This window comes from Sapajus apella, unplaced genomic scaffold (genome assembly GCF_009761245.1).
Source record: "Sapajus apella isolate SASKATOON/1434 unplaced genomic scaffold, GSC_monkey_1.0 scaffold122, whole genome shotgun sequence".
In the NCBI taxonomy this organism is placed as follows: domain Eukaryota; kingdom Metazoa; phylum Chordata; class Mammalia; order Primates; family Cebidae; genus Sapajus; species Sapajus apella.
This window is the reverse complement of record NW_022437062.1, coordinates 5,627,050-5,642,069: the sequence shown is the minus strand read 5'-3', so window position 1 is coordinate 5,642,069 and position 15,020 is coordinate 5,627,050. Positions and strand designations below refer to the sequence as shown.

At 44.3% G+C, this 15,020-nt stretch overlaps 1 long non-coding RNA gene across 1 annotated transcript; it reads right to left on the bottom strand.

Annotated features, from left to right (window-relative positions):
- Positions 1 to 429: 429 nt before the first annotated feature.
- LOC116538717 lies at positions 430 to 15,012 on the bottom strand. The gene is made up of 3 exons (XR_004263764.1): positions 14,153 to 15,012; positions 7,554 to 7,810; positions 430 to 1,020 (listed from the first exon to the last, which is right to left on the bottom strand). It is a non-coding gene; the product is annotated as an uncharacterized LOC116538717 (long non-coding RNA).
- Between the last annotated feature and the right edge of the window lie 8 nt (positions 15,013 to 15,020).

Below are 15,020 nucleotides of genomic sequence, written 5' to 3'. Positions count from 1 at the left end.
CAATTACAGCACACGTGCAGAAGTCAGACCACAGTATGATGTAAGGGAAACCTTTCCTTTAGAGCATAATATTATGGGCGAAAAATTCCTGGCGAGACACAAGAAATGGCTATCACTTTGTATTTTTTTTTTTTTTTTTTGAGACGGAGTCTTGCTCTTGTTACCCAGGCTGGAGTGCAATGGCGCGATCTCGGCTCACCGCAACCTCCGCCTCCTGGGTTCAGGCAATTCTCCTGCCTCAGCTTCCTGAGTAGCTGGGATTACAGGCACGCACCACCATGCCCAGCTAATTTTTTGTATTTTTAGTAGAGACGGGGTTTCACCATGTTGACCAGGATGGTCTCGATCTCTTGACCTCGTGATCCACCCGCCTTGGCCTCCCAAAGTGCTGGGATTACAGGCTTGAGCCACCGCGCCCGGCCCAGAAATGGCTATCACTTTGAAGCATTGTGGTGAAGGGGTAGTACTCATCTCTCTTTGGAAAATAGAAAACTTGGTGGGGTTTACTGGCTTTGGATAGAGAAGACGAAAACAATGAGAAAGAATATGGTCCCAAGTTGGGCAAGGGGCAGAACTATTTTTCCATAGTTTAAAAGGTGCTGGGCCTCTTCTGGGAAGTAATTAGCATTCCTAATCATAGGCTTGATAGATGTAGCTGAGATGAGGACCTCTTCTGGAAAGCTGGTTGGTCACAATCTTCACCCATCCTTTATTCATCTTCTTTAACACTTCCTCCTTCTTTCTCTTTTGCATTCGACTCTTCCTCTAGTCTTCTTTTTTCCCTTTCTACTTCTTCATAGATGTTTCTTTCGAGAATTACTTGTGTATGACTTGCTCAGAGGGCTCTGTCCTTGCAGCAAACTTGAAATGAGGCTCTTGACATTTCTTGTCATCAGTTTGTCTGAGAACTTGCTTTCTTCAATTTTTTCAACGCATAGACTAGATTGTTCATTGGCACATAATAAATAACACAAATCTTGGAGTTTCTAGTCTAGTAGCTCAAAGAAGGTGGCTGGAAGCCTGGAAAAGGTGGCAGAGAAAAAAGGATATGGAGAGAGAGGAGGACATCAATAAGACCAGAGGTTGGGGGCTAGGCACAATGGCTCATGCCTATAATCCCAGCACTCTGGGAGGCCAAGGTGGGTGGATCATCTGAGGTTAGGAGCTCAAGACCAGCCTGGCCAACATCGTGAAACCCTGTCTCTACTAAAAATACAAAATTAGTTGGGCATGGTAGTGCGTGCCTGTAGTTCTAGCTACTCAGGGTCCTGAGGCAGGAGAATCGCTTGAACCCAGAAGGCAGAGGTTGCAGTGAGCTGAGATTGCACCACTGCACTCCGTCCTGGGTGACAGAGCAAGATCCTGTCTCAAAAAAAGAAAAAAAAAAAAAGAAAAAAAAGACCGGAGGTTAGAACTCTGCCCAGAGAAACTGCTGTGCCTGACATTCAACTTGACCTGTGTTGAATGTTCTTTCCTGACCTGTGTTGTTATTGTTCCTTTTCTCTCCCATCTTAGTAGATGACAACCCCATCCCTAGGTTGAAACCTAGTCCAAAAACCGAAGTTTCATCCTTGCTTCCTCTCATTCTTTCACATCTACACTGGATTCATATGCAAGTCCTGCTGGCAGATCTTCAACATGTATCATAACCCAACCACTCCTCCCCAGTGCCATTGCTGGAACACTGGTTCCAGCCACCAGCTCTAGCCTGGGTTACTGTAATGACTACCGAAGTTATCTTCCAGTTTTCGTCTTTGCCAGTTTCATTCTCCTCTCAACTCAGGAGGCAGATGATCCTTCTAAAATGTAAATTAGATTGTATCACTTCTCTCCTCCACAGGGTGCAATAATCATGCATCATGCAAAAGCTAATGGTCACACTGGTCTTCTGGTCTGTGCAAGCCACTTCCCACCTATTCCTGCCCTGTTAGCCCTATGATCACATCTTGGCTGTGCCCTCACTTGTTCCCACTGCCGTCACACTGGCCTCCTGATTTTGTCCCTAGGGACTGCACCTGCTGCTCCCTCTACCTGGGTCATCCTTCCCCCAGTCGTGGGTATGGCTCTCTCCAGTGCTTCCTTCATGGCTTTATCTAATGTTAAGGCTCCTCAGTGAAGCCTTTTTGACTCATCTGTTTAAACAATCAAAGTCTTATGTAGACAGTAAAACCAAAAAGAAAAAAAAAGTGGAATCTGAGTCATGGCACAAAAAATAAAACCACCACCACCACAACAACAGAAAAGGAAAAAAAAAAAAATGAAAATAATTAACCTCTCCTCCCAGCACTCTGCAACCCATCTACTTTGTTTTTCTCTGTATACGTATTATTACCAGACATACTATCAGCATGTCAATCGTTGTATTTATTTTATTTTGTATTTTTGAGACGGGAGTCTTGCTCTGTCACCAAGGCTGGAGTGCAGTGGCATGATCTCGGCTCACTGCAACCTCTGCCTCCTGGGTTCAAACAGTTCTCCTGCCTCAGCCTCACAAATAGCTGGAATTACAGGCATATGCCACCACACCTGGCTAATTTTTGTATTTATAATAGAGATAGGGTTTTACCATGTGGTCCAGGCTGATCTCAAACTCCTAACCTCAGATGATCTACCTGCCTCAGCCTCTCAAAGTGCTGGGGTTACAGGCGTTGAGTCACTGTGCCTGGTATTTGTTTTTTGAGAAAGAGCCTCACTCTGTTGCCCAGGCTGGAGTGCAATAGCACTATCTCGCCTCACTGCAACCTCTGTCTCCTGCCTCAGCCTCCTGAGTAGCTGGGACTACAGGCGTGTGCCACCACACCCAGTTAATTCTTACATTCTTAGTAGAGACAGTGTTTTACCATGTTGGCCAGGCTGGTTTCGAACTCCTGACCTCAGGTGATCTACCCATCTTGACCTCCCAAAGTGCTGGGATTACAGGCATGAGTCACCACACTTGGCCATTTTATTTGAGTATTAAAACAAGGGCAATCATAGAAGATTGGAAATACATGGGAATGTTTGGTTCCTTTAAAAGAATTTAAAGTTACATTTTGAGAAAAGACGTATTTTCTAAATCTGGACATTTATGCATCTGGTGTTTTGTTATTTCTCAGAAAAAAGTTTCAATATTTGAAATTAGACATCTGGCAACCCTAGTAACTAGCTTAAACAGGGCAGAGACAATCAACACTCTATTCCAGATCTGCCCAACAGAAAATACAACCTCCAATGTTGAAGCTTTGAGAGTGAGGGTGGGAGTGGGCAGTGTGGGTGTTTGCCCTATACACTGGCGACTTCTTTGGGGGCTCTGAGAGTGGATGGAGCAGGTGAGGAGATGCTGATGAGGAAGGTAGAGGAGGCTGTGGTGGGAAGATCAGGTCATCCCTGGAATAAAGCCCATTTTTAGGTTGGCCCAGTTGGCCTGCAGTGAACAGAATACAGGTCTGCAGCCCAAATGAGATTTGCAGGTAGACCTCCTCAGAGACTCCAGCAAGAACCCCAACAAGAGTGGAAATGAGACTGCGAAGTAGCCAGGAGGCACCACTGGGCTCTGGCCAAGCCTAAAGGAATCAGAGGATGACTGGGCATGATGGCTCACACCTGTAATCCCAGCACTTTGGGAGGCTGAGGGAGGTGGATCACCTGAGGTTGGGGTTCAAGACCAGCCTGACCAACATGGAGAAACCCTGTCTCTACTGAAAATACAAAAATTAACCAGATGTGGTAGCAGGCACCTGTAATCCCAGCTACTCAGGAGGCCGAGGCAGGAGAATCGCTTGAATCCAGGAGGCAGAGGTTGCAGTGAGCCAAGATCGCACAACTGCACTCACAAGAGCAAAACTTCATCTCAAGAAAAAAAAAGAAAGAAAGAAATCAGAGGACAAGGTACAAACAACATAAGCAGCAGACCTTAGCAGGGCAGCAGCGCCCAGGGGGACAAATGACAAGAACGTGCAGATCGGGGAGCTACGGGACCTCATGCTTGAGGTCTCTGACCCCATCCATCATGAAATCACAGTTTCTGGACAAACAATCCAACTTTCTATATATTCATGTATTCTGATGCCATCTTAGAGAGGAGCTGGTAGAAGACTGAGAAATCACCACTTTTATCCAGAGAGATGGAACATTAAACAAAGGGATCCTAAATGGTTACATTGGACCAAGGTTTAACCAGATTGGACCTTTAGCTATTTATCTCCTTGCTGCTTACTTAGTGGTTAGGTGTCCACAAGGTTATCTGTCCTATTTATGTAAAAATACCAATTTTTAATTTTTACCTATCTGATAAAATTGCAACCACATAATATGTACATAATTGTGTACATTTTCTGAGTATATGGTACCCATGGGTATAATCAGCTCAGATATTTAAAGCTCCAGGCTGTCTTGGTACAATGGAAATAGGGTAGGCACTAGCCTCAAAAAGACCTAGACTTGAACCCATCTCCTCTACTCTACTTCCTCCCTGTGGGAACCTGGGCAAGTTACTTAACACCTCTGAGTCATGGTTGTCTGTAAATGGATTTAACATGGCTCATCTCAGAGGGCTGTCCTGAAACTCAAAGGTATCCTTGGCTAGGCACGATGGCTCCTGCCTATAATCCCAGCACTTTGGGAGGCCAAGGTGGGTGGATCACTTAGGCCCAGGAGTTTGAGACCAGTCTGGGCAACATGGCAAAACCCTGTCTTTGCCAAAAGTACAAAAATTAGCCGGGCATGGTGGTACACGCCTGCAGTCCCAGCTACTCAGGTGGTTGAGGCATGATAATCTCTTGAACCTGGGAGATGGAGGTTGCAGTGAGACCAGATGGCCCTACTGAACTTCCGCCTGGCTAACAGAGTGAGACCTTGTCTCCAAAAAAAAAAAAAAAAAAAAGTATATGAATGTTGAGTGCCCCGTTCAGGACTTATCCCTCAGTAAATGCTCCACAAATGTCACTTTTTTTTCTTCCCACTCTAATTAACTTGTACATCAATAAACAAATGACAAATTGTTTCTTAGCTAAATTAGTTCAGTTAACTTTCAATAAATTGTCTTAGGTATTTGGTGGGATAATCCAAATTAAAGTATTGGCACATTAAGAAGACACCATTTTTTCTTCTATGCCAGTTTCAACTGTAACCTGTAGATGTCTTTGGGAATCTTCCTCTGTATCCAATTATGGCTAAAGGAACAGAAAACAGCTCAGCCATTGGTGTTAATGATTAGTCATAAAAGAGTCTGTGGGCCGGGCGCGGTGGCTCAAGCCTGTAATCCCAGCACTTTGGGAGGCCGAGGCGGGTGGATCACAAGGTCAAGAGATCGAGACCATCCTGGTCAACATGGTGAAACCCCGTCTCTACTAAAAAACTACAAAAAATTAGCTGGGCATGGTGGCACGTGCCTGTAATCCCAGCTACTCAGGAGGCTGAGGCAGGAGAATTGCCTGAACCCAGGAGGCGGAGGTTGCGGTGAGCCGAGATTGCGCCATTGCACTCCAGCCTGGGTAACAAGAGCGAAACTCCGTCTCAAAAAAAAAAAAAAAAAAAAGAGTCTGTATGTGAGAAGAGAGCTCAATTCACTCTGCCCATCCATGTAGCCATCTCCATCCCCCTCCATAGGATGAGGAACGATATTCCTTGAATTTGACCCTTTAGACTGCATCTACTCTTGGCCTTAGAGTGGGGGTATAACCCCCATGCAAGGGACTCAGCAGGTGGGGTATCCAAGTCTGCAGGGTCTTTCTGACACCCTTGAGGCCTCAGCCAGAATGGCAGCTCAGGGCAAACTCCTGTTTGGAGCTGTCCTGCGGGGCACTTTCCACAAGAAGCTGGTTTTTTTCCATGGGACATGATTTGACTTGCATGACTGGGCTGGGTAAGAATTAGCCAAGTAAGGGAGGGTTTCTGCCAGATGCATTGGGTCAAAATATCGAGCATTTGTTTCAACTAACCCCAACAGTTGAAAGCAGAATAAATGGCCATTGAAAAGGTGAGAGAAATGAATTTAATAAATCGTGGGGGTTTTTTTGTTTGCTTGTTTTTTTCAGAGAGAGTTTTGCTCTTGTCACTCAGGCTAGAGTGCAGTAATGTGATCTCTGCTCACTGCAATCTTCCCTCCTGGGTTCAAGTGATTCTCCTGCCTCAGCCTCCTGAGTAGCTAGGATTACAGGCACTATGCCTAATTTTTTAATTTTTAGTAGACAGGGTTTTTTTTTTTTTTTTTTTTTTAGACAGTGGCTTACTCTGTCACCAGGTTGGAGTGCACCTTGGCTCACTGCAACTTCTGCCTCCTGGGTTTAAGCAGTTCTCCTGCCTCAGCCTCCCGAGTAGCTGGGATTACAGGTACCCCCCACCATGCCTGGCTAATTTTTATATTTTTAGTAGAGATGGGGGTTTCACCATGTTGGCCAGGCTGATCTCAAACTCCTGACCTTGTGATCCACTTGCCTCAGCCTTCCAAAGTGCTGGGATTACATGTATGAGCCACCATGCCTGGAGAGATGGCGTTTTGCCATGCGGGGTAGGCTGGTCTCAAACTCCTGATCTCAGGTGATCCACCTGCCTCAGCCTCCTAAAGTGTTGGGATTACAGGTGTAAGCCACTGTGCCTGGCCTGTACGATATTTTTAAACATTTTCTACTCCATGAAAATAGGATTCTTTTGAACTCCATAAAACAGATACAAATGTATGTCCATGAATTGATGGGTCTGGCCTCTCCTGGGCTACACTTTATGTGGCATAAAAGGCTTCTGGTGAATAACGTGATATGGGGTGGCTGTGGGTGAGCAAGGACAGGAGAAGAAGAATCTCCCACCTGCAGTCCATTTCATTCTTTTTTTTTTTAAAGACAGAGTCTCACTCTGTCACCCAGGATGGAGTGCAGTGGCGCAATCTTGGCTCATTGCAACCTTTGCCTCCCGGGTTGAAGTGATTCTCCTGCCTCAGCCCCCTGAGTACCTGGGATTACAGATGTGTGCCACCACACCTGGCAACTTTTGTATTCTTAGGAGACAGGGTTTCACCATGTTGGCCAGGCTGGTCTCCAACTCCTGACCTCAAGTGATCTGCCTGCCTCAGCCTCCCAAAGTGCTGGGATTACAGGCAGGAGCCACTGCGCCTAGCTTGCAGTTCATTTCATTTTGAAGAGGACAAAACAAGGATCTGCTTTATTTTGCGGTCAGGGGTCTGTACTTTCTTTCTTTTTTTTTTTTTTTTTTTTTTGGGGACGGAGTTTCACTCATGTTACCCAGGCTGGAGTGCAATGGCGCAATCTCGGCTCACCGCAACCTCCGCCTCCTGGGTTCAGGCAATTCTCCTGCCTCAGCCTCCTGAGTTGCTGGGATTACAGGCACACACCACCATGCCCAGCTAATTTTTTGTATTTTTAGTAGAGACGGGGTTTCACCTTGTTGACCAGGATGGTCTCGATCGCTTGACCTCGTGATCCACCCGCCTTGGCCTCCCAAAGTGCTGGGATTACAGGCTTGAGCCACCGCGCCCGGCCTTTGTACTTTCTTCCTAACAAATGACTGAGACAATTTGAGTAGAATATAGTTTGACATTTTACTTTCTGGATTTCCTTTACCTCTTTTTGTCTTTCCTTCGGTCCACTGGATCTTAGACTGCCCAGTCTCCTTGAGCAGGCCTGAGTAGATGGTGATCAAGGCTGCTTCTCCACATGGAGTTCCCATGTATCTGTTTTGTTCTGCCCTGCTGCAGCAGTTGATCGAGGATGAGAGTGAGACAGTGTCTGTATGTTCTATTATCCTCGGCGGAGGACGATCTCTTTCGCTTGGAGACATGAGTGGAGACACCTCAGGGAGTTTGTTGAGGCAGAGGTACCTGAAGTCAGTGAGAGGATAAGCAGGAAAAAGACATGACACTTGAAAGCACAGATGAAGTCACAAGATATTAGATCAGGAAAGAGCCCTGGAGCCAAGGGAGGGCCAAACCTGGATATGAGTCACAGCTGTATTTGGGATAGTGTGGAGCTTACTCTCTGTAGGGTCTCCTGTTAATAGGCAACCACATGTCCTGGTCTGCTCAGGATGCTATTGGTTTATGCCTGTTGCCTGGGGCAATTAACAATAGCACCCCATTCATTCTTAGAAGTGTTCTCGCTGGGTGCGGTCGCTCATGCCTGTAATCCCAGCACTTTGGAAGGCCAAGGCGGGCAGATCGTGAGGTCAAAAGATCAAGACCATCCTGGCCAACACGGTAAAACCCCCATCTCCACTAAAAATATAAAAATTAGCTGGGCATGCTGGCAGGTGCCTGTAATCCTGCTATTCCGGAGGCTGAGGCAGGAGAGTTGCTTGAACCTGGGAGGCAGAGGTTGCAGTGAGCTGAGATCACACCACTGCACTCCAGCCTGGCGACAGAGCGAGACTCCATCTCAAAAAAAAAAAAAAAATGTGTTCTGATTTGGATGATAGATTATATTGTTACCCTACCTAGTCACTGCACTAGATAGTCTATCAATATCCCAAGAGGATGCTATGCTTGACAGTCCAGTAAACATACACTTAAAGCAGGACAAAGAAAATAGTCTAAATGGGTCAGGCGTTTTATTTGAGAAGCTGTGGGTTTTCTTAGTTCTTACTTTGTGTTAAATTTTAATCACCTGAGGTGATTAAATTTAACATTTTAATTTTGATCCTTACTCCGTTTTCTTTTGATCCTTACTCTTCTTTCCTTCTAGCTAAGAAAGTTTTTTTTTTTTTTTAAATTAACATTATACTGTAAATTGCTTTTTTTTTTTTTTTTTTTTTTTTTAGGTTTTTTATCTTTTTTGTTGCCTAGGCTAGAATGCAAGGGCACAATCTTGGCTCACTGCAACCTCTGCCTCCTAGGTTCAAGCGATTCTCCCGCCTAAGCCTGTCAAGTAGTTGGGATTACAGGCGTGCGCCACCATGCCCAGCTAATTTTGTATTTTTAGTAGAGATGGGGTTTCACCATGTCGGTCAGGCTGGTCTTGAACTCCTGACCTCAGGTGATCCACCCACCTCGGCCTCCCAGTGTTGGGATTACAGGCATGAGCGACCGCACCCTGCCCACATTTCTTTTTTTTCTTCTTTTTTTGCGGGTGGAGCTGGAGTCTTGCTCTGTTATCCAGGCTGGAGTGTAGTGGTGCAACCTCTGATCACTGAAACCTCTATCTCCTAGGTTCAAGTGATTCTCCTGCCTCAGCCTCCAGAGAAGCTGAGATTACAGGTGCATGCCACAATGCCTGGCTAATTTTTTTGTATTTTTTTAGTACAGACGGGGTTTTACCATGTTGGCCAGGCTGTTGTAGAGCTCTTGTCCCACCTGCCTCAGACTCTCAAAGTGCTGGGATTATAAGGGTAAGCTACAGTGCCCAGCCTTGTAAATTACTTTTTTTTTTTTTTTAAAACTAAAAAATGTATTTAAGTATTCCTCTGTTAACAGGTTAACAATGTTTGGCCACTACAAATCATGCATATACATATTTGCTTTTCATATACTGCATTTATTTCTGTTTTCTTATCTGCCAATGAAGAAATCACAGGTAGAAAAATCGTAAGATTGGTGGGATGATTAAATGAGATAATACTTACAAAAGCACATAATACAGCACCTGGTAAACATTCAATCAAATAAGCCCTTATTATTATTACTTAAACATTACTGGTTCCATAAATGACTTTTTCTTGTCTCAGAAAGCCCTCACCTTAGAGCTTTTTGACTAGTGGAAATTGAGCCCTATGCCCTTTCAGGGTCATGGGCAAGGGCAGGGCATGTCTATATGAAATGCCTTCCTGACCGGGCACAGTGGCTCATGCCTGTAATCCCAACACTTTGGGAGGACAAGGTAGGCGGATCACCTGAGGTCTGGAGTTTAAGACTAGCCTGGCCAACATGATAAAACCTATCTCTACTAAAAATACAAAAATTAGCTGGGTGTGGTGGTGGGTGCCTGTAATCCCACCTACTCGGGAGGCTGAGGCAAGAGAATTGCTTGAACCCAGGAGGTGGGGGTTGCAGTGAGCCAAGATCATACCATTGTATTCCAGCTTGGGTGACAAGAGTGAAACTCCATCTCAAAAAAAAAAAAGCCTTCCTAAAGCATCAATCAGGACTTCCATGAGGCTTCCAAATGAGAAACCCAAAGTTCTTGTGGTCTATAATCCCTTTCAGCTCCCAGTTATAAAGTGAATACGATTATTTATTCATTTCTGTAGGGGCTAAAATGCCATTTGAAGTTGTCATTGAAACATTAAATTTTTTCTCATCTCCAAAGCATAAGTTTCCAAAGACCTACAGAGGTGAGGCTGTGAGAGAGGCCATTCAAAGGAGAATGAGATGGAAGAAGTGGGCCTGCCACTCTTGGAACATGAGGTTTGTTTGTAGGAGCTCCTGTAGAGATTGGAGTGAGAAGTGGCAAGGTAAAGAGCTGCCTCCACTTTTATGTTTTATAATACGTTTTTTAGATGCTTCTCCCCAGCCAGAAATTGTCAATATGATTAAGAATCAGCTGTCTTACCTCAAAAGAAGGTGACCAGCTGCCCTTTAAATAAACTGTCTCTGCAGTTGGGGGCATCCAAAAAAAGCCATCTTTATATGAAAAATCAATTTTTCTCTTTGCTGTTTATTTTTTTCTTAAAAAGCTTTGAACAACATAGCAAAAAGTAAGAAAGGAGGGCTGTGCTCCAGATGTGCAAGGTTTCCTAGAAGAAAAAAGATCCAAAAAGCTTCTTCACCACCTGTCCTGGTGAGACAAAGAGAGGACTTCACATGAGAAGGATAATCAAAGAAAAAACTCCACTTGTCAGAATTCTTCTCTCTAGTTTTCATTTCAAAGAGGCACATCCTGACAAGCTGTAGAGTCTCTCCACTGACCAAAACCAAAAAAACAACAAGACAAAGTAACTTAAAATAGGGCTGAGTAGAACTGAAGGTTTAAGAAACTATTACAAACAAAGGAAACACGCTAATTCTCCCCAACAAAGATACAGGAAATATGTCAGGAGACAGAGGGGCAGAAATAAGACCCACCACCCATGTTTACTCTTTGCTTTCAGAAGACTCACAGAATTTCAAACAAGTAAAAATGAAAATACAGAACACATTTTAACAAAGCAGGTCAGTAGGTGGTTACCATGTGCCTACTTAGAGCGGCCCTTATTTCTCAGGGCCACGAGAGTGACAGCACAGATGAATTAAGCCCAGAAGCCAGAAGCAAAAATTTCATTTTGGTCTTTAGTCTTATTCTCTTCTCAACCAGAGACTAACGAAAGTAAACCACTTTGAGTTGCAGCAGCTTTCCTTCCTATCTCTGTACTAAAGAGTTGTGAAAGTGCCTATTGGCAAATATGAGGAAAAGGAAAAGCAACAAGCCTCATGTGACCACAATGAGGATGTCTGTGGAAAGACTCTTCAGAGATGGGGGTGTCAGTGCAAGAGAGGAACAGCACACAGGACTCTTAGCCTTGCCACTTTCTTTGAAAGGCTATGGAAACTGACTGGTAGGTGCCAGGCATTGTGATAGTTGCCATATATATATTCCTTACACTAGCCCAATGAAGTAGAAATTTGTATTTCTGTTTCACACAAGAAAAACCCAGAGTTCCAGGTATCACGGTCAAAGTCTCATATATATTTATGTTTTTCTTTTTCTTTTTTTTTTTTCAAGATGGAGTCTTGCTTTGTCGCCCAGCCTGGAGTGCCGTGGCAGAATGTTGGCTCACTGCAACCTCTGCCTCCCAGGTTTAAGTGATTCTCCTGCCTCAGTTTAGGGAGTAGCTGGGATTACAGGCATACATGAACCACACCTGGCTAATTTTTGTATTCTTAGTAGAGATAGGGTTTCAACATGTTGGCCAGGCTGGTCTCAAACTCCTGACCTTGTGATCCTCCCGTCTTGGTCTCCCAAAGTGCTGGGATTACAGGTGTGAGCCACTGCTCCCAGCAAAGTCATATATTCTAAATAGGGGTGGGCCAATATTTGAACAAAGATTGGAGAAGAACCAATGTATTTGCTGTGCTGTGAGCAAGCATATTTGCTCTGAAATTTGAACTGAGAGGCAGTTCTGGAATGTTCTGCAGACTGGGGGCCAGAATTGGTACCCTGGCAAACCAGAGCCACAGGCATGATGGTATAGTCGCCAAGGAATCAGCTCCCTGTGGCAGGAATGAAGCACATGCAGAGAGAAGAAATCAGGAGTCACTGAGGACTGGTGTTTGTGCAACATTTAAAGCTACAGATAGGCCAGGTGTAGTGGCTCATGTCTATAATCCCAGCACTCTCGGAGGCCGAGGCAGGCGGATCGCTTGATCTCAAGAGTCAGAGACCAGCTGGGCAATATGGCCAAATCCTGTCTCTACAAAAAAATACAAAAAGTAGCTGGGTGTGGTGGTGTGTGCCTCTATATCCAGTTACTTGGGAGGCTTAGGCGGGATGATTGCTTGAGCTGCAGTGAGCCAAGATGACACCACTGTACTCCTGCCTGAGGCACAGAGGGAGACCCTGTCTCAAAAAAAATTAAAAAGTTAAAATAAAAAAAATAAAGCTGCAGATGATGCCTGGACCTCTCCCAGGCCCACTGGTTGGAAATCACCAGAAACTCAGACCAGAGCTAAGAGCACTGAGCTAACTTGAGTAAATTCTGTTTCTTGAAATCTTAAAAGTATCTTTGACCTACCTCAGACCCCATGTCCTTTCTACTATAGCTCATTGCCTTAACTAAGCATAGAAATACAGTAACTAATTCAGTAAAAAGGTAACAAAAAGAAGTAAAATACAAAGAAGAAATGTGATCTGATGGCTAAAAGCATCCCCTCAGTTCAGCTAATCACCACTTTTGTGGTTATTTTTGTTTAACACTGTCAGAGTTTGCTGAAAAAAATATGGAATCTCATTTCTTGAATATTTGCAAAGAAGACATGTAGCCACCTATCAGAATGATTCCAGTGCCAATGCTTCTGCCTGAAAATCAATGAGTGTGTCTTTTCTTTCTTGTTTTTTGTTTGTTTGTTTTTGTTTTGAGACAGAGTCTTGCTCTGTTGCCCAGGCTGGAGAACAGTGGCATGATCTTGGCTCACTGTAACCTCTGACTCCTGGTTCAAGTAATTCTCCTGCTTTAGCCTTCCGAGTAGCTGGAATTACAGGCATGCACCACCACGCCAGGCTAATTTTTGTATTCTTAGCAAAGGTGGGGTTTCACCATATTGGCCAGGCTGGTCTTGAACCCTTGACCTTGTGATCCTCCCACCTTAGCCTCCCAAAGTGCCAGGATTACAGGCATGAGCCACTGCGCCGGGCTGAGTGTCTTTCAAGTCCCAGTCCAGGGATGTTACTAAACTGCCTTTGCAAAAATTATAAATGAGAAAATTATGACTAACCTAACTGACTCCATTTTGCTTCTAACCTCCAAGCTGACTTTGTTCATTCCTGGGCGTGGCCCCAACTAACTTAGGGAGAAATTTAGTTTACAGTTTAGCTTTGAAACCAAGACAATAACAGCCCTTTCGCAAAACAAACCCCCTTCCTGCCTGGGGACTAGACTGCTTTTTTGGAACTAGCAAATCAGCTATAGCAATTATGGTTTAGGAGTCATGCAGCTGGAAGCTGCAAGATTCTGAACCTCCTCAAATTGTTCCTGGGGAGAGCATCACTATTGTAAAACCTAAGATCAGTGCTTGACATACTTTGCAGACCCTACACTTGATAGATCAGCTGGCACCACCCAGACGGATAAACTGGCTCATCCTGTCTTGTGGCCTCCACCCAGGAACTGACTCAGCGCAAGAGAACAGTTTCGACTCCCTATGATTTCATCCCTGACCTGACCAATCAGTAGCTCCCCACTCCCCAGTCCTCTACCCACCAAATTATCCTCAAAAACCCTGATTCTCAAGTTTTCAGGGAGACTGATTTAAGTACTAATAAAACTCCAGTCTCCCATACAGCCGGCTCTGCATGAATTAAACTCTTTATTGCAATTTCTCTGTCTTGATAAATCGGCTCTGTCTCAGCAGCGGGCAAGGCGAACTCGTTGGGCAGCTACGTTATTGGTTAAATGCCATACCGAGTTCCTTGCTGGACGTTCAAGTTCGGCCTCCTGGCTCCCATAAGGAGACATATACCTGGCTCGTTCTAAAAGATACTAATTCCACACATTACCAGAAGAAAATTATTTGTGATGGCGAAACTTTTTTACTCACCTATAACCTTCTAAGGAGGATGCACCTTAATGAGAAACCTTGTTTTGCTGAGTGAGGTAAAGAGGAGGAGGAGCAAGGAGAGACCTAAATTGTTTTGCACAAGAAAAGAGATGTGGGGGAGGAGAAAGGCTAGAGTGGTTTTCAACCTTAATTTCCCATTAGAATCTCCTGGGGAGTTTTTAAAACGGGCAAACCTGAGTTTCGCTTTCAGCAATTCAGATTCTATTAGTCTGGGTGGGCCCCACCTGGGTACTTTGAGAACCTGTGGTAAACAGAGAGGAGGACTTTGTGGTTGGTGTTTTCTAGTCAAACTGCTGTGCCATATAACATCTGTCTTTCTGGAATACTCCTCAGAAATCTAGACTAATCATTAACACTTTGGAAATTTTCTTTCTTTCTTTCTTTTTAAAATATATGTTTGGCCTCAAAGTGGCTGTGGAGGGTAAAGTGTGCTCATGGTCTTGGTGGCTCTGGGGCAAAACATTTTATAACTGCAAAGAAGCAAAGGGTAGAGCAGGGTTAGAATCTCACGAGTGAACATATTAGCGATTTTGTCCCTTTTGTTACTTCTATCAAATAAAAAAATCTTTTGAGGTACAGAAGGTATTTACTTGGTGGGATACAAGTATAGCACTCATATTCTAAACAAGGTATTCTAAATAAAATGAAATAAAACAAAAGCAAAGCCAACATCAACAGAAGATTACCCTTTCTCTTTGACCCATACTTTGTCTTAGACATGATACGATTCAAGGGATGAATGTGTGGTTTGTAAATTTCCCAGACCTTTGTTTCTCTGGCCTTGAGATATGTCACTGCCCTTCTGCAGAAAGTGGAGATGAAGTGACAAGCAGTGGAACAAAAAAAA